The following is a 21,387-nucleotide window of genomic DNA, read 5'->3' as shown; positions in this document are numbered from 1 at the left end:
TTGCTAACCAGTACTGAACTGAACTGAATTTTTTGCTAACCCAGATGAAGACAAGCATATGGTGTCACTGACATGGTCGATGCCAATAGACCCTGTCAAGGTTCCTTCCCCACTCTGAACTCTACGGTACAGATGTGGGGATCTGCATAAAAGACCCCCTAAGCTTATTCTTACCAGCTTAGGTTAAAAACTTCCTCAAGGTACAAACTTTGCCTTGTCCCTGAACTCTATGCTGCCACCACCAAACGTGTTAAACAAAGAACAGGGAAAGAGCCCACTTGGAGACGTCTTCCCCCCCAAATATCCCTCCAAGCCATACACCTCCTTTCCTGGGGAAGGCTTGATAAAAATCCTCACCAATTTGCATAGGTGAACACAGACCCAAACCCTTGAATCTTAAGAACAATGAGAAAGCAATTAGGATCTTAAAAGAAGAATTTTAATTAAAGAAAAAGTAAAAGAATCACCTCTGTAAACTCAGGATGGTAAATACCTTACATGGTAATCAGATTCAAAACATTGAGAATCCCTCTAGGCAAAATCTTAAGTTACAAAAAGACACAAAAACAGGAATATACATTCCATTCAGCACAACCTATTTTACCAGCCATTTAACAAAAGGAAATCTAACGCATTTCTAGCTTGATTACTTACTAACTTAAGAGAAGTTCTGAAGAGCATTCCTGACCTGGTCCCAGCAAAAGCATGACACAGAAAGACAGACCCTTTGTTCCGCCCCCCAGCTTTGAAAGTAACTTGTCTCCTCATTGGTCATTTTGATCAGGTGCCAGCGAGGTTATCTTAGCTTCTTAACCCTTTACAAGTGAAGAAGGGGTTTTGCCTCTGGCCAGGAGGGATTTTATAGTTCTGTATACCAAAAGGCGGTTACACTTCCCTTTATATTTATGACAGACCCATTGATAAAATGGAAGGTGGAAGGGAAGTTTGGCTGTTGCGGGAACTGGAGAAGGAAATAACACTGACCCTTTTATTTTTATAAACCTTTCCTCTGGGAGAAAGGGATTCTCCAAGTTGAATTTAGGACCATTTTTTCTCAGGTCACATGTAATCCCAGACTGACAAAAAGCAAACATTTGTTTTATATGTAAGAGGATTTTCTCCCTTGACGATACTTTCATTAGCCAGTCACCTAGGAAAGGAAACACATACCTCCCCTGCCTCTTTAGATATGCTACCACTACCAACAGGCATTTTGTAAACACCCTCAGAATTGTGGTAACACAAAAGGGAGGGCCTTGTACTGAAAAATGGTTCCCTCCACCCATGAAATGCAGATATTTTTATGACATAGCCTTATTGAAATATGCGTCTTTTAAATCCAGAGGGGCAAACTAATCCTGAAGAGAGAGAAGAGCTTATAGAAGTTAGAGATAACATGCAGAAATGAAATTTTTTTCTAAGGGTGTTTAATTTTCTAAGATCCAAAGTAGGATGGAGGGCCCCATCCTTTTTTGGAATTAGAAAATAACATGAATAAAAACCCCTCGTTTTCTGATCACATGGCACTACCTCCTTTGCTCTTGACTGCAATAGAGATTGAACCTCTTTTCTGAGCAAATTGAGATTGTGACAGACTGACAACTTCCTGAATAAACCTCAGGGAATTAAGATAAATTTTACTGAATAAATTAAACCTTATTGAATTATGTTAATATATTTGGGGAACATTGTATTAAAAATGCAAATATGTATGTATTTGTGGTGACACAGTATGTACCTTCTCTAGTAGGGAGGGGGAATGCTAATGAACTTCCTCTATTATCAGCCTTTGAAGCCTCCTGGAGTGATATGCATATACTAGTTCAAACTGGATTTTCCAGAGACCCGATAAAGCAAAGACTTCTGGATCAAAGCCTGGGTTTTAAACCGACTCAGTGCCTTCTTCCTGATCCAACAAAAGGGCAGGACTCCTGGTCCACAGAGGGCCCCAATCCTTATGGAAGGCCTCATAAAACTGTTTAAGCTTATTCTGAGCTGAAGCTGTGATGAACTTGTAACCAGAAAAAAAAAACCCTAGGTGGGGTGTTGCTTGGTAAGCTTATTAGCATGTGTGCATTTATTGTTTTCTCTGTAATGCTTTTTACCTTTAGGATGAAGGAGGCTTGCTTAGAAAGAAATGTGAGGTAACCTTTATTTGTATCATTCACTCTGTTATCATTCTCTGATGAGAAAGCAAGCAGGCCTGGTTAGGCAGTCTCTTTGCTGAGAAATACACAGTGCAGCCTGGGAGCCCCCCAGTCAGAAAAGATACAGAGACAAGGGACTCCACCCAGAAATGCAACAGCTGAGGACCTGGAAGTCAAGAGTGGGTGTCCTTCCTGAACTACTTAGGTGAAATACAGGTGCAGTTGCCTTGAACAGTGACAGACATTAACTGGATCCCGGACCAGAAATGAAACTGGTGAATTGTTGGGAGGAAGGTTCTTGAACTGTATTGAATAACTTCATGCATTAACCTCCAGAATCCGTTTGTTATTAATTCCCACTGATGATAAAAGTGGGACAAATAGCCCCCAAACAGAGGGATAAAGATGTCTAACTGGACTTCTTTGGAAGTTGTGTTCTTATGTCAAATCTGAGACCCTGCAAGAACCACAGAAGATGAAGAATTGGAAGTTTTCCCCTATTATTACAAATTGACTTTTTTCTTTGGTGTTGATGCTGGGAAGTACGATGCTAAGGCTGGTGGTTAATTATTCCTTCTTTGATAGTAGTAAAGAATTGCTGAAGAAGTTGGGTATTGTCTTTGGTATCTGACTAGTGGAGCCAACGATGATCTCTTTGCTGTAATAAAGACACCCAAAGATCTATCTGTAGATTTTACATTCTTAATTTTTCCAGCACCTCTTCAGTCTGCACACTAAACAGACCAATTCCTTCAAAGAAAATATCTTCAATCCTCATCATTGTCTCCTGAGGGAAACCCACCAGCCTCAGCCACGCATGTTTTCTTAATGTGATATCTGAAGCTCTTACCCTAGCAAAAGCAGCTGAAGAAGCTGCTCTTAGCTGAAGTTTAGCAACATTCTGCCCCTCCATCAGAAGGGCTTTCACTAACTTTTTAATGCTTTTCTGGCACAGCTTTTAAGAATGGAGCACTTTCCCCCATAAGTGGTATTGTTATCTAGTCATGACAGCTTCATAATTTGATATATCCATGAAGAAAACATTTTTCTCCCAATTACCCTCAGTCTTTTCCTTTCTTATCTGAAGGAGTAGAGTGAACTTGGGCATTTTTTGATCTTTGTTGTGTCACCTTTATCACTAACAAATAAGGAGAGGGGAGGATATGAAACACAACCAGGCTTTCCTGAGGAAACTGATACAATTTGTCAGCTTTTTTTTTCTTTTTATATAAAGGCTGAAAGAATGAGGGAGTTTTCCAAACCCTTTTCTCTGGCTGAAACAATCCCTCCAACGAGGGAAGTGAGACCTGTTTTCTGGTAGACTGCCCAAAAAATATTAAAATCAGGATGAGACAATTCTTCAACCAAAATTGAGGAAATATCAATATCTTTACCATGTGATCGACCAGCCCATGGAAGGTCACCAAATCCTCTGATGGCAACAATGCTAAGGTGTCACCAACATTTTCATTTGGAGATGGTATCCCTCCAGAGTCTGTATCCAACTCTTGTAACTCCATTAATGCTTCCTTCTCTGATAACAAATCTGTTACTACTGTAGGATACTTGTCAGGACTTAGATGCATTGCCAGATCCAAATCCTTTGGATCTGATAACTGAACATCCTCTCAATACCAAACTGGCAAAGATCTATTCTTATACAGAGAGACCTCTTGATAATGTGACCATTCAGCCTAAGGGGGTTCTTGCCAGTCAGGCCAGAAACCATACTCGGATCCAGTTGGAAATATTTTTGTCTATATGGATCGAGGGTATGTGAATGAGGATGTTAAAGTACTCTCTCTCTCTCTCTGGATCCAATTCATGATCTGTACTCCTTTTCTGATCAGAGTATATTCTTGGTTCAGAAAAAAACAGAGACAACAATCTCCTTCATTGAGTAAAGGACTGCGGAGAAAAAGTCTCCTCTGGGGAACCAGAAAGAGACTTAGGTGAAGGAAGTAGAGGAGAGATCCTAAGTTCTTTCACTCCTCCACTCTTCCCTGGGAAAACACGTAATTGAATTGGTTGTAACAATATGTCCAACTCCTTCTTAATTGCTATACCTGGCTCGATCACCAACAGATCTGATCAATGAACTTGTGCCTTGACTATCTGTTGCAGTGTGGTGTTGATACTGGCTACTGCCTCTATCATTTCCTCATCATATATGTTTGTTAGCTCTTGCTTTTGGAACCAGCTCATCCTGATCCAACACTATCAGTTCCAAAAAAAAAAAAAAGTCTCCTAATTCTACTATGAGAATGTGTATCCAGAATGGATTCCTTGAAGAGTTCTGGTTAGATGAGTCTTTTGGGTAGATTGGCTCTTTGTAAAGAGGCTGACACCATCGAGGATTGCATGTTCATGCTTGTCATAACAGCTGAGTCCTTTCTATCAGGACTGGCTCTGGAAACAGAGGCTGATACCCCAGTAGTGTTGCTCTTCTCATCCTTGTCACTACTGGATCCTTTAGTACTGGATATTCAGGAAGAGGGTTTGTCCTTCTTCCCAGCAGACTCACTGAGAGATGCTGGTCTCTGAGACCTGCTCAAACCCTGTCCTCTCTCAGTTCTGGATTGTTTTGCTGACAGTGCTTCTTGTACTAAAATCTCCTGAGGTCTACTCTGTCTCGCTCTTTGCTCAAGTTGTAGAAGTTAACCCAACTGAGCATTTCAAGGGTGAGTGTTCCTCTCCCAAGTATGCCAGGTGCCTAGCATGTGTGTCAGATGCACATGATACACATCTCTTGAAACCAGGTTTTTTATTCTTTGGTATATTCTTTTGTTTTGCCATCTCAAGTTCAACTATCTACACTATTTAAAGGAGTACTATTATAATAGATAAATAGATAGCAAAGTACAGATACAGGAAGACCCTGGAGCATCTCCTAAACGGTTCAGCTTGTCATGGTTGGAAGGAACTGGAACAGCTGGAGCGCCATGTCCCTTTTATATCCTCACCCTGGAACTTTTTTACATTCACCAGAGGGAGGAGTGAGGGAGGTGCGTGAGCATGAGGCAGATGAAATCTACCATTCAGGCTGCACTAATCAGAGCACCCCATGAGAGGGAATATGCAGAGGACACTCTAAGAAGAATATTTGGTAAAATCACGTGCCAAAACAACACTTAATTTTTTTGCAAAAATACCCATTTAGAAGAACATCAAAGGAAGATTTTCAACCAGCTCTACCAGTTACCACTGACTAGGTGTATCACCACAAAACCATCACCATAACTGGCAGACTAAGCAGAAAGCCAAGTTTTGAATAGCATGAAGCTGTAACTACCATCCTTACCCCAGTGGTGATCCTTGCAGAAGAGAGCTGAGACACATTCAAGAGGTAGTATATACACAGAGGATTTCTATCTCCAGGCCTGTCAACCTTCACAAGCTTTGGAAATAAATGAGCTAGCATACATTTCTCTCTCAATAGATAGATAGAGAGATAGAGAGATAGATATAAACAATTTAAAATTAAAATTTTCAAGGGTCTATGGAGACTATTTGCTACCTACAGATCTCCCAAGTTCTCAGGTGTAGACTTATTTTACCTACTGTACTAAGAAAAAAATTGCAAGGCTAGGTTTGCCAAGATGATGGAATTGTTAGCTGCTGCCTATATCTAATTTTAACCATTCTGTTTATCCTGTTGTATGTAAAGCACTCAAATTGACGTTTCTATTACAAGAAGAATGAAATAAAAATAGGCAGACAGCGGCTGAGTTTGAGCGTGCGATAGTTCAGCACTCCAGTTTCCTTAAGAAATCAGATATAAAACTCAGGTGGCCAGTTTCCTGAGACAAATTGAGCCAGATGTCAAGTTGTTCTTTACAGTAATGTGATGAGCATTTGTCCTCAAAAGGACAGGAAAAAATTCCTCATGGGCAGAACCACAGACTTGAAGCTCATCAGGAGGTAACAGTGGGGCAGACAATTATAAAGCTTGCAATAGTTGCGCACTCTCTAAGCAGGTTAAAATCTAATTTGCGACAGATATTTTAAGCAGGGATAGGCTGAACTGGGCTTAATGAAATGGAGAATGAAATGATCCTTATATACATTAGAGATGTTGTGAGACTTAATTAATGCACGTAAAGTGCTTTGCAAACTTCAGATGACATATCTCATAGAAGAATAAAGTATTACCACTACTCAGATGTGGTACTGCTAAGCATATGTTTGGCTGTAAATCAAATTAACATAATTTCTATCTACTCACAGTTTAAAGGAAAATATACTTTATTTTAAAGACTCCAGGAAAAGTATATGGAAAAGTATTGTTTTAAAATAAGTAATTAGGTTGAACTTCAGATATTTCAGAAGTTCTGTTTAGAAATTTAGGCTTTGTTTTTAAAGAACATCTAAAGTTAGGTATTTAAATTCATGTCTAGGAATCTAAAGAAGTGACCTGATTTTCACAGGTAACGTACATTCACAATTCGATTGAACCACCGTGAACAACGATTGTAGGACTGGAATCTTTACGCCTAAAGCAATAAGTGTGTTTGTCTCCAGCATCTCTATATTCCTCCCTTCCACCTTCATCACCAACAGAATCCCCATCTCCTGCTCTAAGCCTTACCATAAAAAAATCACTTACCTCTCTGGTTCCCAGAGATACCTAGATATATTCCTCTTTCTGAATAGGGATGATATTCATTCAGTTTTTCTATGGGCTTTGGACTGAGCTTGTAGTCAACACTTAAGAGGGAACAGAGAGGGGATGTGGAGGCGCTCTACAATCTTGGGCATTGTGATGGGGTTCGACTTACCACTGTGGCGTCTCCTGCTGGCTGTCCTGGAAATTAACTTAGTTCACCGGTGTGTCCTCGTCTGGTGCTGCCTCGCCACTGTCACGTCTGCTCCTGGAAGCGTGTCATCCCAAAGAACACAGCAGCCACTTCAGTACACAGCCCTCTGGCTGTGTCACATTCTGTTCTCCCCCATTCTGGGGGAACCATAGTCCATTGTCCCGCCACTTCCTTCGTGGCAAGTGGGGGTGCAGGGGGACACGGGCCCACCCACTACTCCAGGTCCCGAACCAGGGACCCTGTAGATGGCAGCCATGTGCTGCATCCCTCCAGCCTCGCAGTCTAGTTCCCTGGGCCACTTCCCCGCAGCCCCGGAACCTTCTATGCCCTTGTCTCAGGACCTCAGCATGTCAGCAGTCAGCCAGGAGCTCGCTCTCACTCCCCTGATCCTGCCTACTACTGCTCTGTCCAATGTGCTAGCTGCCTTCCACCTGCAAGGCAGCCAGTCCTCCTCCCTCCTCAAGCTTCAGGGAGTGACTGACCTGCTCTGCCCTGCAGCTCTTCTTATATGGGCCTGCCTGGCCTTGACTGGCTGCTCCTCGCAGCCCCTTTCCAATAGGCTGTCTCCTGCACAGCCTCCCTAGGGTCCTCTCCAATTGGCTGCCTGTTGCACAGCTTTCCTAGGGTTGCTTTAACCCCTTTCAGGCCAGTGTGGGACAGGCGCCCCCTCTCAGGCATACAATCCTATTAAAAACATCAACTAATCTTACAGTGAAGTGTTTTAAACTCTGTAACCACGGAGTATTATATAATCAAGAGTCAGTGACAAATAGCTTGAATTTTTTGTTAAACACATGTCATGGCCTGTTATTGTTGCAAGCAAGCTATGATCACATAGCTCAAATGTAAACACCAAGGTCACTGATTAATAGTTTAATGGAGAATGCCAAATAGCAAGCATATTTCACATATTTAACTTAAACAAATAGAGGCCCTTTTCTTTCTATAAATATATCAGAGGGATAAATACCACAGAGGGAGAAGAATTATTTAAGATCAGTACCAATGTGAACACAAGAACAAATGGATATAAACTGGCCATCAGGAAGTTTAGACTTGAAATGAGACGAAGGTTTCTAACCATCAGAGGAGTGAAGTTCTGGAACAGCCTTCCAAGGGAAGCAGTGGGGGCAAAAGACATCTGGCTTCAAGACTAACCTTGATAAGTTTGTGGAAGGGATGGTATGATGGGATAGCCTAATTTTGGCAATTAATTGATCTTCAACTATTAGCGGCAGACGTGCCCAATGGCCTGTGATGGGATGTTAGATGGGGTAGGATCTGAGTTACTACAGAGAATTCTTTCCTGGGTGTCTGGCTGGTGAGTCTTGCCCACATGCTCAGGGTTTAGCTGATCACCATATTTGGGTAGGGGAGGAATTTTCCTCCAGGGCAGATTGGCAGAGGCCCTGGAGGTTTTTCGCCTTCCTCTGCAGCGTGGGGCATGGATCACTTGCTGGAGGATTCTCTGCACCTTGAAATCTTTAAACCACGATTTGAGGACTTCAATAGCTCAGACACAGGTTAGGGGTTTGTTACAGGAGTGGGTGGGTGAGATTCTGTGGCCTGCATTGTGCAGGAGGTCAGACTAGACGATCATTATGGTCCCTTCTGATCTGAAAGTCTATGATTCTATGATATCTTAATTTAAGAAACAAAACCAAAAAACATTGAACCAATAACACTAAACAGCACACTAAATTGCTATCCATCTATGCAATTACGTATACTAAAACTATGTTCAGAGAACATTATTCAGATTGCAAAGTGAAGCACTCGAATCCTAGATTTTCAGTTGCCCATGCAACACTAGTTTGGCCCCCTTGTGCATTCCACACATGCATTGAATGAGGCAGAGATATTGTGTGTGTGTGCATACACACATGTGTGAAATATATGAAATCATGTAATTAAAGTTGATAATTCACACACAAGCAGGCTGAATTAAAGTTGCATGGGCAACTGCAAATCTGACATTTCCTAACTTTTGAATGCTTGACTTTGGAACCTTAATGTTTTAATGTTTTTTGGTATATAATTCCCCAGATTGTTTTGTTGTTGTTTTTTAAATGGGCAAACAGATTATATTAAGTGTAGTTGTAACAACCTCTACACCATGCATCATCATGCAGGGTTTGGCCCCTGAATCTTCAGCATTGTAGCATGGACTTCTGCCATTTGAGATTCAGGACTACATCAGCCTGGAGCAGAAGAAGGGGTCTTCTCAAAGTGGGACATGGGCTGCTGGGACCACGAGTTTATAACTGGAGTCTCTCTCTCTTGCTCTCTCTCCAGCTCTAGGATTTAGGATCCAACCTAGGGTAGGAGCTTCGTCAGGTTGCATCCCTGGGTGGGAGATGGGATTCTGGAGCTTGGGGCCCTGGGTTATTATGAGGGAGCCTGGCTGGGCTCTCTCTCTCTGCCCCCTTCCCACTACCCTGGGAGTTGGGACAGCCTTGAATCATGTTGTACCCCAGGGGTAATTGTATTCCAGGGCCACATGATGAGTCCAGTGGATGTGGGGTAGGTGGGGGAGGGAAATCAGTTGAAAATTTATTTAGACTTTCAAAAGCCTTTGAAAGAGTCCCCCACAAGAGGCTACTAAAGAAGCAAAGTAGTGATGGGTAAGAGAAAAAGTATTGCCATGGATCAAAAGCTTACTAAGAGACGGAAAACAGAGCAGGAATACATGGTCAGTTTTTAAGCATGGCAAAAGGTTAACAGTGGGATGCCCCAAGGTTCTGTACTAGACACAGTGTTTTTAATATATTTATTAACAATCTGGAAAAGAGGGTGAGTAGTGAGGTATCATCTTCAAATTTTGTTAAAGATATTTAGGTTAGACAAGTCCAGACAAGACTGATGAATTTAACCAAACTAGGTAAATGGACAACACACTGGCAACTGAGAAATGCAAAGTAATACCCATTGTAGGGAAAAACTTGAACGACTCATACATTTTATAGGCTTCTAAATTAACACTATCATCTCATGAAAGGGACATGAGTCTCATTGGGGACTGCTCAATAAAGACCTCTGCTTAAGGTGCAGCTGCAGTTAAGATGGCAAAAAAGATGTTATTATATACAAGGAATAGAATTAAGAATAACACTAAATATTATAATTCCACTATATAAATCAAAGGTTCACGACTTTCTGGAATAGTGTGTGCACTAATGGTCACGCATCACAAAAAGGATATTACACAATTAGTGTGTTCAGGGTAGGGTAATGAAAACGATTAGGGGCATGGAAAAACCCTCATATTGAAAAGAAAAAGATTAAGATTGTTTACCAGTAGCCTGATAAGAAGGGACATAATAAAAGTATATAAAATAATGAATGTAACAGAGAAGAAAGATCAGGAGCTTCTGTTCTCCCTGATTCATTACTCAACAACAAGGGGACATTCAATGAAATTGAAAGGTAGCAAAATCAAAACAGATAAAAGGAAATACTTTTCCATGTAAGGAATAATTAAACTATGGAATGCATTGACATAGGATGTTGTTGAGACCAAGAATTTAGCAAGGTTCATAGATGGACTGGACATTTAAATGGACAGTAGGAATAGCCAGGGTTATAACAACAAACTACTAGATACGCTAACAAAAATTTTAGAAGGGATATAAAACTTCATGCTTTTGTGCTTAAGCCAATCTCTAATAATTAGAGAGGATAATGAGTCTTTCCCTGAATGCAGATTATCCTACATCTGCTTACTGTAAGGTCCATTGCACCTTCCTCTGAAGCATCTGTTACTGGCCAGTGTGAGAGACAGGATACTGGACCACGGATCTGATCAAGGATAACATTGCCCATGTTAAAGGTTCCTATAAAATGGCCAGCCATTATACTATTATTGATTATTTTTCAAAATACTCTGGGAAATTCAACTTCCACCTGAATTGCAGGAGACTGGTAGGAAGGACCTCAATTAGATGTCTTAATGAAGTGTTCAAAAAAAGAGACCAACTCTTAGTGTGGAAATGGAACCCAGGGTTTTCTGTTCCAGAAGCACAACAACACGTTCAGACTTTTTCAAAGGAGAATGAGATGTGTCAGGAATGGAAGTCTCCACTTCTACTGAGAGGTTCTATTTCCAGCTCGAGTGCCAACTCAGTCTGTGACCGTGGCAAATTAATTAGCCGAACCCTGTAACTTTGTATCCAACTTCCCAATACTTGTGGGCATTTAGACCCAAAGTTCTGAATCCAGACAAAACTTGATTCAGTCCACTTGGAGGAGCTACAGCAGCTGTCTTAGAATCACTGCTGTGATCTGATTATGATTCATTGAATAAAATATTTTGTGCACTAACAACTTTCTATAAAAGTTCTCAGAGTAACAGCCGTGTTAGTCTGTATTCGCAAAAAGAAAAGGAGTACTTGTGGCACCTTAGAGACTAACACATTTATTTGAGCATGAGCTTTCGTCGTGAGCTACAGCTCACTTCATCGGATGCATACTGTGGAAACTGCAGAAGACATTATATACACAGAGACCATGAAACAATATCTCCTCCCACCCCACTCTCCTGCTGGTAATAGCTTATCTAAAGTGATCATCAAGTTGGGCCATTTCCAGCACAAATCCAGGTTTTCTCCTATAGGCTATTACCAGCAGGAGAGTGAGTTTGTGTGTGTATGGGGATAGGGGGGTGAGAAAACCTGGATTTGTGCTGGAAATGGCCCACCTTGATTATTATGCACATTGTAGGGAGAGTGGTCACTTTGGATAAGCTATTACCAGCAGGAGAGTGAGTTTGTGTGTGTGTGTTTTTTGAGAAAAAGTGGGGGGGGGTGAGAAAACCTGTATTTGTGCTGGAAATGGCCCACCTTGATTTTCATGCACGTTGTAAGGAGAGTGGTCACTTTGGATAGGCTATTACCAGCAGGAGAGTGAGTTTGTGTGTGTGGTTTTTGGAGGGGGGTGAGGGGGTGAGAGAACCTGAATTTGTGCAGGAAATGGCCCACCTTGATTATCATATACATTGTGAAGAGAGTGGTCACTTTGGATGGGCTATTACCAGCAGAAGAGTGAGTTTGGGGGGGGCGGGGGCGGAGGGTGAGAAAACCTGGATTTGTGCTGGAAATGGCCCAACTTGATGATCACTTTAGATAAGCTATTACCAGCAGGAGAGTGGGGTGGGAGGAGGTATTGTTTCATGGTCTCTGTGTATATAATGTCTTCTGCAATTTCCACAGTATGCATCCGATGAAGTGAGCTGTAGCTCATGAAAGCTCATGCTCAAATAAATTGGTTAGTCTCTAAGGTGCCACAAGTATTCCTTTTCTTTTTATAAAAGTTCTACCACTGTATTGTAAAATTGTACTAATTCTTATGAGGTACCAGCAAGTATAGCTATTCAATAAAGGCAGGATTTTGGAACAGAATTTAGAAGAATTATACAGAAATAAAAATAAATTAGCCGCATACGAAGTCTGTTTCATGCTGTGGCAGTTACAAACCCACATCTAATTGTATTATTTTTTCAGCAGTTGCAGTACTGTCTTGTATATAAAACTACATGTACAGCAGTATTCAAGGAATTTAATCCAAAGTTCAATCAAGTTGAAGAGATAACAGACTGAAATATTATCTGGGAGTGTGTTCACTATATTTAATGTACCTCACCTTAATATCTTCATAAGCAGGTAACAATTTTTCATTCCTTCTGTCGTTTCTCAGGCAAGGGTCCCAGTGAAGTCAAAGGGAGTATTACCTTTTAAAGGACTGCCCCTCAATACTTCCTTCAGTTATCTGACAGCTGTTTAAACATCTCCATCTCGTGCTGTGTGTTTGTAGGTCTATCCCAATGGAAGAAATGGATTATTAGCTACTTCATCATTTTGACTCAATTTTTTTTTCTTTATAAGCAAAAGTTATTTTGTACCTTCTATCTACATTGACTAAGTAATTTGGCAGTATCCTACTGATGTTTCTCAATAATAAAACATAATATATTATTACACTATACTTAGAATTGGGGGAAGGCAGCTGTTGCTCTTTAACTAGTAGCCTTACATCTTGGTTTCACAACACAGATAACACATGAGAATACTACTGGATCTCTGCAGACCTACACTCACACTGCAGTCTTGGTGGCTATTTTAAAGTCTTATGTAGCACCTGAAAAATTCACTAATTTCGTTTTCTCTAATATCTCAAGTTCCAAAAAAGTCTTCACAGAATCCTGTACAATAATTATATTTATTGGTGCTATAATCTAAATAGCTATACTTTAAAAACAAAGAAACAAAAAGAAAAAAAAAAAAAACCCTGTGCCCTCTACAAATCTTTACATGACTAGAAACAAACAGTTAAATAACCCAGCCAGTTCCACACTGCCATAAAATCCTTTGTCACACTACCTGCCATAAATATCCCCCTCGACCTTTCCCTTTTGTTTTGCTCTGTAATGGAAATATTCTGTTGGATATATCTTATTGATTTTATTTATTTGTATTAAACGCATAGTAAAATGCATATAGTGCCAGGGTACATTAAATTATGTCAGAGTTCTATACGTTTGCTCATAGCACTATATTTTGGTGAAGTAAAAGAATCCTTTCATGAACAGAATTGGAATCACTGATCTACTTGGTGTTATAAAATGTTGATTATATGCCGGTGTAGATTTATTCAAGTATTGGTAAGGCTTGAATTTTAAGGATATTAACTGTATTATGTAGCAACCAGCATATGTAGGACTTTTGCATGAGTATTGTTGCATTATAGTACACTGGAAATGGAATGCTCAAATAGGAAATGGGTTTTTATAAATTATTTTGACCTATGCTTCTATTTTGTCAAGTTTTAATAGGTAAAAACTGGGTTGGTAGCGGTGTAAATTGGGTGCAGTGATAATGGATGAAGAAGGGATAATATGAAAATGAGGCATTTGCTGCATATCTTAACTGTTAATTTCCAGACTTTTTAGCCTTTTGCCTTGTTTAAAGGTGTTAAATTTTTGTAAAGAAACAATATTAGTAGTTTGGGTGTCAGCTGAAAGCGCACCTTAAGTCTTCATCTTCTTAAATAAGCATTTTGTGGGAAATTTCCGGGTTGAGCTACAAAAGTTTTAATCAGATTGGCATATAGGGCCTGCAGGACAGGAACTCTTCTCTGGCAGATTTTAAGGGACTCCATAAGAGGGGTGTGTGTGTGTTTACATCTGAGTGGCATATATGGGGAGAGTGGAATAAAATGTATTTTCTGATTTCCCTCCTGCTCCCCAAACTTTTCAGAAAAAAAGAATTCTAGGAAGAGATGGCATGTAACATTTCAGAGGAATTGGTTTCTGGTTGTGAAAGTTAGGGGAGAGGTGCTTAAAATCAGTGTTATAATGGAAAGTTAGTTTCAAATTATCTATGGAGAGGATTCTGCCGCTCCATAAATAAGTCCGGCTTATTTTCTAAACTTTTTAAATACATTTACATTTTTAAGAAATATTAAAGAAGGAGAAAATTTGGTGTGGTTAGTGAAGGCTCATGAATGGTTTTATTGACTTCTCGCAGACCATGACCTGTAATAAGCAAACCAGCTTTTACTACACTTAATGCATGTGATAGGGGGGAAAAACAGGCTGTAAATAGCATTAGTAATGTAAATGCATGGACATTTATAAATATGGGAAGTTTAGTCTTAACATGAGGCAATCAAAAGATGAAGCATATGGAAATATTCTTAATGACTTATGAATAAGAAAATGTGCATGTTCCTCATTAGAAAAACTGAGGACAAGTGTATTTAGCAATTGGGTAGATGCTCCTATGCCTTCAGCAGAGATATTTTTGTATCAGTAGCAAGCATAGTGCCAGTGATCTTAATGCCAATAATATCAATGTGTGACAGCAATGAGATGTTAACTGAAGAGGGAAACTTAATAACTCTGCCTGTTATAGTGTCATTATGTATCTTCAGCATCACCCAGAAGTTAATTGAAGAAGCGACAAAAACTCTTTGAGATAAAAAGTAATGACTTCCCAGAATCAGGATTGGAGACTGTGGGGTAATTTCTGGGATGGTGATATTACACAGGAGCTCACCAATTAAATGCAACTTCACCAAATTTAGATAACCTTGATGATTATAATCACATATACTTTGGCTCAAGTATAAATATATACTATATGTACATATTATATATTTATATTGATCCAAGATGTTCATTTATGGCTTGGATAATAGAGTGGGGAGTGTACTTATAAAATTTGCAGATAACACCAAACAAGGAGAGATTGCAAGCATTTTGGGGAACAGGATTAGAATTCAAAATATCCTTGATAAATTAGAGAACTGGTCTGAAATCAGAAAGCTGAAATTCAATAAAGACAAGTGCAAAGCACTATACTTAAGAAGGAAAAATCAAATGTACAAATACAAAATATGGAAAAATTGGCTAAGCAGCAGTACTGCAGAAAAGGACGTGAGGTTTACTGTATATCACAAACTGAATGAGTCAACAGCATGATGCTGTTGTGATACTGTTGTGGAAAAGGCAAATATTATTTTGGGGTGTATTAACAGGAGTGTCATATGTAAAAGATGGGAGGTAAGTGTTCTGCGCCACTTGGCTTTGGTGAGCTGCAGTACTCTGTCCAGTTTTGGGCACAACACTTTAAGAAAGATGTAGACAAACTGGAGAGTCCAGAGGACAGAACACAAGGTTCATAAAACACAACTTATAAGGCAAAGTTGAGAGAATTGGGCCTGTTTAGTCTTGAGGAGAGAAGGTGGGGAAAGGAGTAACAGTCTTCAAATATCTAAAAGGTTGTTATAAAGAGGACAGTGATCAATTGTTCTCCATGTCCATTGAGGGTCGGGTAAGAAGTAACCAGCTTAATTTGCAACACGGGAGATGTAGGCTCGATATTATAAAAAAAATCTTTCTAACTACAGAGATAGTTAAGCTCTGAAATAAGTAACTAGGGCAGGTGCGGAATCCTGCTCACTGGAGGTTTTTAAGAACAAGTTAGCCAAAAACTTGCCAGGGCTGGTCTACATATACTTTATCCTGTTGCAGCATGAGAAGATGGACTAGATTACCTCTTGAGGTACTTTCCAGTCTTATATTTCTATGATTCTATGAAAACCCCTAGGATTGAAGGGGCAAAATGACTAGATATAAACCAAGGAGTTAATATTTGTGTATACAGTATCAGAGAGCCATCCTAGAGAAATGCCAACCAATCTGTGGTGACCAAATACTTAGGTGAAAGGAACTACCCCATCTCTTTTCCAGTACAGTGTAAGGACTTTTTTTTAAAAAATGTTCTTCATGCTTGTGGACCCCAGTGATTCTTGCATACAAGTCTCATTTGGCCTTTAAGGTAGAGGATTCTAAATAACAGAAAGCCCCCAAATTTACATTTTGTTAATTTCAGAACTATTTGCATTATATCTTTGCAGCAAATACTGAATAATTTATGCTGCGATTGCAAAACATAAAAATACATTTGAATTTAGTTCATATAATATGCGCACACAGTTTCTTCCTAAGTTGAACTGAACCAATTCAATCTAATTTATTATACATATATTGTCAGTAGGTATTTTTCACAGTACTGAGCAATCTATCTTATGAAGGACAATTTTGGTGTGTTGACGTAGAATCAGATTTTGATTTATAGATTTCAGGATTAAAGTAATTCAGAGCAATAACCAGAAGTATAACCTGATGTTTAACTGAGACAAGTTATATTGGATTCATAACTAAAGACACACACACACCAATTTCTAAGTTTAAAAATATGGCCCTGGGCAATTTAAGTTTGGTGATCAGCAGCAGGTGGACATCTTTTTGGGTCTTGCCCTGCTGGTGGTCCCATCCACCTTATATTAGGATGTTCTGGACAATGGGTTTGTCAGTGGAGTTTTGTTGTGCAAATTAGGATGATTCAGATGTTGTTCTAAAGGTATCTTAAATATTATAGGAGCTTTATTAATTAATGCTGAATAGTATTTTACTGCTTCCAAGCATTGTGTTTTGGATTGCATCCTATGGTGATGACTGGTCTCCAACCTCAGAACATTATTAAAGGGTATGAAGACACCCTACAATTTTATAATTTTAATTTTTTTAATGATTTTGCAAGAAGAATTAAAAATATATTAATATATTTTCTATGTTAGAGAAGACACACTTAAGTTCCATGCATTTGAGAGCATGTGCACTAGTTGAATGTGCCAGAGCTAGATTTGAACTTTGTGAAGAAAAACAAAGAATCCAGCTCGCCGAGTTTGTGCGTGGAAGCGGGATGTCTGGTCATACTACAACTTATTTCATCAAGTTCAACTTCAAAAACCATAAATCAAGACTTTATAATATGTGCACATGATGGGAAGTACAAACCCTGCTCTAGAAAGAAAGTGGTTAAAGAGCTACTTTTGCCCCAGGCAGCCCCACCTCACCATACTTGCAAAGCATGCATGGGCTGGAGGAGGAGCTTAAAAGAGGAGCAGAGCAGCTCAGTAGTTGCTCACCAGTAGAGGTGAACGGACATACAGTCTTAGCTCCTCAGAAGGAGCTAAGCTATGGGAGATCCAGTTGCCTGGGGCCCCTGACTGTTGAGAATCTACTTAGTCCTGACCAGCTGAAGAAAAAGGACTCTGGACACTTGTAAAATCTCGGATTTATCCTTAGATTTGTTTTATGTGGCTTTGATTTGTCATTTTGTGTAAGGAGACTGGTAAGAAGTAATCCAGGTGAGTCGTGCTGGAGCACTTTTTGAGGGTGCAGAAACTTGCCGCCTACTACAGGGTTTTGGATTGGAGCGTGATAGAAAGGCTCCCCTACCAACCTCTGGATGGGGCTGAAGGTGAAAATCCTACCCTGGATATAAAAGAATGTGGACTCAGAACACCATATAACCTGCAAAGTTATGATGCTGGGATCTTGGCCTGGTGAGGCCTGGAACCCCTTGCCTGACTCTGGGGCTATCCTTTGTTGGACTCTTTGTATATCCTGAGAGTGGCAGACATAACTCATGGCCTGGCCGGAGGGCTGAGTCACTAAAGGGGTAGACCACTGCAGGGCTGGAGCAGCTGCCAACAAGGGATTCCAAAAAGAGAGCCTGCTATGCCTCTGCCTGACCAACTATGCAGTGCCTGCAGTGAGTGACCCCCTTCACAGTGCACCAGAACTTGTAGGACATGATAAAGAGCTTCCTAGATTCTAAGGAAACCAGACATTGTCAGTGATATATCACATGACATTGATCTCCTTAAAAGTTGCTTTTCTTCACATGGAACTTCTAACATATTCCCTCTCCTCTGTCTGTGCTGCTGATTTACTCTATTTAATCATATCTCAGTTTTTGCCATTGCTTGACTCTCTTTAAATCCAGGTTTGTGCAGCTTTTTTTTTTTTATCCAGATACAACACAGGAAGTTATTTCCACTTCTTCAAATTGCTTTTTTTTTAAAAAAAAAAATCCAGTGACTCTAACCCATTTGGTATTATCTCTCTTTTCACTTAACTAAGCTTAAATAAGTTATCCATTTTAAATTCAGAAGTTCCCAGTGCAGACTGACTTCATTTCGGCTTGTTTTTTTAAAAAACCTTTTTTAAGTATGGGAAATATAAGAATTGCATTTCTGCCTTCTGGTACATCCCAAGTCATTTAAGCAACCTATTTAAAATAGGTCATATTTTATTCCTTTGGTACTGAGTTTGTCTGTTGAAAGTGCCTAATTATTTCCTCTCACATAATCATAAAAGACAAAGAATTAATTCATACTTATGATAAAAGCATAAGCATCTGTCACTAACTTCTCTCTCAAGTCCTTTAATGGCTCTACTGATTCCTTGCCAGGCTGTATCTTTCATATGTATATAAAGAAATCACTCTTAATTTTTTGATCCTAAGTAATCTCTTACCTGAGTACATAACACATTTAAGAAAAGGTTAGCTACAAATAACAATAGCAAGAAATTGGATTAAGCAGCTCTGGAAACTTTGGATGCTTAAAGACTGCAGAATCAGACCTTAAAAAGCAAAGTTATATACTTTGAAGCATAACAAATATAAAGCTGAAGCAAACATCTAAATGGAAGTCAACAAAATGTAATCAAGATAACAACATGGAGGACTTAGCAAGACCCCAGGAAATACCAAAATGGAGCAAAGGTTAGTAAAAGAGGCAAGGGCCAACATGGAAGAGAAGCCAAGGAAATTTTACTGCAAGAAGATATTATGAGATTCATAAAGTGGGCGCTAAGCCAGCCAGGCTACACCTGTGGGGACAGGGGTTGGGGATGGGAAATAGCTCTTTGGAAATGTAAATGAAGGCAAACATCTAAAAATCTTAAGTGTCTGGAAGAGACTTTTAATAAAGGAGGTCAAATGGTGGGTTTAAAATGTTGACTTTGATCCTTTAAACACAGACTCATTTGAAGACTAGCTGACACAATTTGCATCACTCAGGCAGCACAAAGGGAAACCTCCCTTAAGTCCTTTGCTCAAGATGTTCCTGGCATGGGAGAGTCCACATGGAGCCAACAGTGCTAGCTCCTAAGCCCCCATCTCTGCAGCCCCTAGTACAGAAACTGTGTCGTGGACAGGGAGAATGGCTGGAGTGAGAAGTGTTCTTGGAGCCTGCAGATGGTGTATGGTACCTAGGGGCAGGGCCGGCCCACAACATTTTGGCACCTGAGGCAGGGAGCTCAAATGACGCCCCCATTCCCCCTCGCTTCAGCCAAAACTTTGAAAGGTCTCAATTCTGCTATCCTGTTCTACTCCTTTCATGATACTGCTCTGCTACCTACCCCAATAAAGGAGAACAAACAACTTAAAATGCCTTGTTCAAAAATTTTAAGTAACACTTAACTTTCCAAGGCCTGAACAGCAAATGTAACTTTTCTTGTCTGCATAGTAAACACTGGCATTTTTATCTGTTTGAATAATCAAAGTGGTGTTTTCCGTGCCTTCTTGGTTGCAAAGATTTGAACTGCTCCCTGAAGGTCCACAGTCTGGGCCAGCTCATGCTCTATTGAGATGGTTGCAAAGCCGACCAGCCACTCCTGTGTCATTGTGGAGCATAGTTGTGTTTTTATTAACTTCAGCTTGGAGAAGCTGCGTTCTCCACTGGCAACTGTTACAGGAAGTGTTAGAAGTATGTGCAGAGCAACAAAAGCATTTGGAAAGAGGTGGTCATCTTATTTGTGCACATATATTGCAGAACAGCCTTTGGAGTTGATCCTGCTGAAATGTATCTTGAAAGGGCTTTCAGTTCATCACCTAAATCACTCGCATCAATATTGCGCATGTCATCATGTGTCAACACTGTCTCTAGTGCCCTGCATTGGTAGGTCTTCTTCAGGTATAGTGAGGAGTGTTGGAATATCATACAACATCCCAAATATGCTGTTGTGTTCCTTAAGCTCCATAAAACATTCTTCAACTGACTGTATTGCACAATCTAGCACCTGGTGAAAGAATTCAACTTTGAATTGTTGTTTGTGGTCTCTTATGGGATTATCCCATGCCTCATAATCAAAATGTCGTCTTCTTCGGTGAGTCTTGTGTTCTTGAATGGGTGGGAAAATAGCTTCAGTGTGAAGTTCCTCTGCCAACGTCTGTGCACTCTTCAGAATGTTTTGAAATCCCTCATCTGACTCGTAAGACTGTAGGTATGACTTTGCTTTGTCCAGTTGTTCCACTGCTCCAGATATATCAAGGTCAACACCTTGGAGTCTCTTGCTTACAACATTTATTTCAAACAGTATGTCATGCCACAACACTAAGCCACACAGAAATTTGAAGCTATGTATGTTTCTGGTGACTCCATTTCCCTCTGCCACTGTTCTCCCACAAACAGTTCCTGTCATAGCATTATCTTCCATAATGGCAACTATGGCATTCCCAATTTGGTGTTCGATAGGCTTTATTGCCTCCACTCGACTTTTCCATCATGTGGCACTCAGTGGTTTCAGTGTCAGAGAGGATGTTCCCAGATGTTGCTTCAAAATTTGCCATCGATGAGTAGCTACAGAGAAAAATATATAGATGCTTTGAGTTACATTAAAAAATTCAGCACCCTCACTAGAAGCTGATGCTGCATCACTGACCACCAGGTTCAATGAATGAGAACTGCATGGGACAAAAAAAGCCTGAGGGTTTAACTCTCAGATCCATGTCTGCACTCCTCTGTTCTTTCCTTTCATGTTGGCACCATTATCGTAGCCCTGACCTCTCATGTCAGCTATCGCAATTCCCGTATCTTCCAGCTTTTTAAGAAGCACGTTTGTCATTCCAGTTCCTCTAGTATCATCAATGTCAATAAATTCTAGAAAATGCTCTCTGACAGTCACCACTGTCATTTTCACTAGGTTCTGTTGTTGTTACAAAACGCACCATTAAAGTCATTTGTTCCGTATGGCTGATGTCAGGTGTGCAGTCCAGAAGCACAGAGTAATA

The 21,387-nt window shown here is 40.1% G+C and overlaps 1 pseudogene; it reads right to left on the bottom strand.

Moving 5' to 3' along the window:
• The window catches only part of LOC114021508, a 72,412-nt pseudogene extending 68,679 nt beyond the window's left edge, over window positions 1–3,733 (bottom strand).
• Window positions 3,734–21,387: the final 17,654 nt, after the last annotated feature.

This window comes from Chelonia mydas, chromosome 7, assembly GCF_015237465.2.
Source record: "Chelonia mydas isolate rCheMyd1 chromosome 7, rCheMyd1.pri.v2, whole genome shotgun sequence".
Taxonomy (NCBI): Eukaryota; Metazoa; Chordata; order Testudines; family Cheloniidae; genus Chelonia; species Chelonia mydas.
The sequence above is the reverse complement of the archived record's forward strand: the minus strand, read 5'-3'. Positions and strand labels throughout refer to the sequence as shown.